Here is a 3,808-nt window from a genome sequence, read left to right on the forward strand (position 1 = left end):
TCTTGTGATCGTGGACGATTTTTCTCGCTATTCTTAGGTATTTTTCATGAGAACCAAGAATGAGGCTTTCGAATTTGTTCGAGACTTGATCTTGAGGTTGAAAAACGAGCTACCCCAGGCCATGAGAGCGATTCGCAGTGACAATGGCATAGAATTCAAAAATACTCATTTTGACACCTTTTGCAGTGATCAAGGTCTTGAACACCAGTATTCTTCGCCTTACACTCCACAGCAGAATGGGGTTGTAGAGCGAAAGAATCTTGAAAACACCTCGAGTTCGCGGGCTGGAATTCTATTCTGAGCAGAAGCGGTCTGACCGATCGCAGCAGCCGGTCTGACCGATTGGAGCAACCGGTCTGGAATTTCAAATCCAGCCCGACCGGTCTGACCGCCCAGAGCAAGCGGTCTGACCGGTCCCTGACTACTAGATCTGCAGTTTTTCTCAATCGCTTCCGTGTTTTCTCTCACTCGTTCCTAGGGGTGATTTGTGTTGGTTTAGCTCCTCTATAGCTACTCCACACCTCATCTAGGATTTGAGGTTTTGTGGTGATCTTCGGGATATAGGCCGACGGATCGATTTCGAAAGAAATTTGGATCGGCTCCCATTCACCCCTCTCTAGTCGCCAGTTTCGGTCCCTCAATAAGCCATCAATGAATCATGCCCACACAATACATTCTGGAAGCACTGATCATCACAAAGAACCAAATCGGATTTGGAGGCGAAAATCCAGCACCGGTAGATCAATCCACGCTATATTTTGCCTGCATCGAAACAGCACGAGACTGGTCACATCAACTCGGAATATCTGTGTCTGTTTCCAGCTGAAAAGTACTCTGGGATTCCAGATTGGACACGCCACAACAATCTGGTCTCGCTCAAACAACGACGGCGGCACCGTGAAGTTGAGAAGTGGCAGTAACTGGTGAGTTTGACGGACTCTCAGAGTCTCTGCTTCATCGGTGGTCAAGATAAGATAGGGCATCACAATACGTGGATGGAGTGGTGCTGACAAACTGTTTTTAAACCCCTGGGGGCCCCAGCTAGCTGAGCATCCAACTCAAAGTTCACACTTCAAACACTCACTGCCATCTGCTAAGCAAAACGAAGCAGAACATGGCTGCCGGCTGGGCAGAGGTACCCTACTCTCCCTCCCTCCCTGATTTTTGCTCCTACTTAATTACCCTTTTCAGCTTTTTTTTTTCTTGATATAACTTGTCATGGTTATAGAGGGAGGGTGTCGGCCTTTGCTTTTGTGATAATAAAAAGAAAATTGACATAATATGTTTGGTGTCTTAGAAGATAGCCCACATATTGTTTGTGTCTTAGAATTCTATAGGATTGTAAGCTTGCTGTTAAGCCATGAATACACCATCAACGCAACGTAGTTCCTCAAAGTAATACGCCGCCAAGTTTATGCTCTTTTTTTTTCAGGTGACAGTTAAGTGCCTCGTGCATTACTTCAAGCAACCGGCAAAAGCGAAACTCGCCGTGATTATAGTAGTACCATTTCTCCTTCTGTGTTATGGACTTGGCAACGTCCATAGCACGATAGTTCATGACAACAGAGAGGATCTTCGCTCACTGCTCGACTTCAAGCAGGGTATCACCAGCGATCCATATGGAGCCTTGGGCAACTGGAATACAAGCACCCACTTCTGTCATTGGAATGGAGCGAACTGCACCTTAACTCGACCATGGCGTGTCACGGTGCTCAATCTCACCATGCAAAACTTGGTTGGCCAAATCTCCCCGTCTCTTGGAAACCTAACCTTTCTTAGCACGCTTGATCTATACCAAAACCTTTTGCAGGGAATCATACCCGATACGCTTACAAACTGTTCCTATTTGAACTATTTATTCCTACTTTACAACAACCTTACGGGTGTGATTCCCACTAGCATAGGCTCTCTTTCAAAACTACTAGTCATGAACTTTCACAGAAATAATCTCATTGGTGTCATCCCGCCTGCGATAGGAAACATTAGTACTTTAAAAGGACTTGACCTTGGAGAAAATCAATTGAACGGGCCAATTCCCGACAAGCTTTGGCAGCTACGGAACATGAAGTACTTTTACCTAAATGAAAATAGTCTATCAGGTGAAATCCCACAGACTGTCTCTAATATATCCTCTCTCCTGGATTTATCCTTGTCTGCCAATATGCTGGAGGGCACATTGCCATCTAACATTGGTGATGCCTTCCCTAATATCCAAAATCTGTTCTTGGGAATCAACACTTTCCAGGGTCAAATTCCAGCTTCCATTGGTAATGCTTCAGGTCTAGGAAGAATAGATCTCTCATCTAATGGTTTCAGTGGACAAATCCCAAGCTCTTTTGGAAGGATCGGAGCCCTGTACGATCTGAACCTTGAATTAAATAAGCTTGAAGCGAGAGATGGTGAAGGCTGGGAATTCTTCCATGCGCTCGCAAATTGTACTAGTCTACAGGGTATTTCAGTATCCAATAATCAGCTACAGGGAGTCATCGCAAATTCGATAGGTAACCTACCCACCAACCTTACGTATCTTGGAATCAGTGGAAACAAGCTGTCAGGAGTTGTACCCCCAAGCATAGGAAAATTTCAGGACTTATATGCTCTCTTACTAGATGGCAACAGCCTTACCGGAACAATTGAAGAATGGGTTGGCAAACTGACGAAGCTAGAAGCTTTAGACCTCCATGGGAATAACTTTGTTGGGACAATTCCAGCTTCCATTAGCAAACTTACGCAGCTGTCAGTCTTCTCTCTTGCAGATAATAACTTTAATGGTTTTATACCTCCTGGTTTCGGAAACCTTCAATGTATTTCGACATTGAACCTTAGCTATAACAATTTCCAAGGGACCATACCTGTTGAGTTTGGTAAGCTTATACCACTCACCACACTAGATCTTTCATCGAACAAGCTTAGTGGGGAAATTCCTGAAACTTTGGGCCAATTTGCACAAATAAAGACCATTCGAATGGACCAAAATTTTCTTACAGGAAACATTCCGACAACCTTCAGCGGTCTAAAGAGCTTGAGCATACTCAATCTTTCCCATAACTATTTGTCAGGCCCCATGCCAGGCTTTTTATGTGATCTAGACCTTCTAACTAAACTGGACTTATCTTACAATAATTTCAAAGGAGAAATACCAAGAACTGGTATATTCCATAATGCTACAGTTGTTTCACTCGATGGCAATCCAGGACTGTGTGGAGGAACCATGGACTTGCATGTGCCTGCATGCCATTTTGCTCATAGAAGAGTAGAAAACATAAACTATTTGGTCAAAATATTGACCCCAATATTTGGTTTCATGTCATTCATGATGTTGATATATATTATAATCCATGGGAAGAAGACTGCAAGAAGACCATACTTGATGCTTTCTTTTGGTAAGAAGTTCCCCAAAGTTTCTTATAAGGATCTAGCCCAAGCTACAGGAAACTTCTCCACGTCAAATCTAATTGGGAGAGGAAGCTATGGTTCAGTTTACGAAGGAAAATTAACTCAAGCTAAAGTGCAAGTGGCAATTAAGGTTTTTGATCTTGAGATGAGATGTGCAAACAAAAGTTTCATTTCAGAATGTGAAGTGTTGAGAAGCATACGTCATCGGAACCTTCTTCCTATCCTAACTGCATGCTCAACGGTAGATAACAGTGACAATGATTTCAAAGCTCTAATTTATGTGTTCATGCAGAACGGAAATCTGGACACATGGTTGCATCACGGACCTGGTGTAGCTCGAAAACGTTTGGGCTTAGTACCAAGAATGAACATAGCTGTCAGCATAGCTGATGCCTTGGCATATTTACACTAC

General features: G+C 43.5%; 1 long non-coding RNA gene across 1 annotated transcript; it reads left to right on the forward strand.

The window, feature by feature from the left end:
* The first annotated feature begins 990 nt into the window (after window positions 1-990).
* LOC120708705 lies at window positions 991-2,056 on the forward strand. The gene is made up of 2 exons (XR_005689438.1): window positions 991-1,135; window positions 1,433-2,056. It is a non-coding gene; the product is annotated as an uncharacterized LOC120708705 (long non-coding RNA).
* The last annotated feature ends 1,752 nt before the right edge of the window (window positions 2,057-3,808 follow it).

This window comes from Panicum virgatum, chromosome 1K, assembly GCF_016808335.1.
Source record: "Panicum virgatum strain AP13 chromosome 1K, P.virgatum_v5, whole genome shotgun sequence".
NCBI lineage: Eukaryota > Viridiplantae > Streptophyta > Magnoliopsida > Poales > Poaceae > Panicum > Panicum virgatum.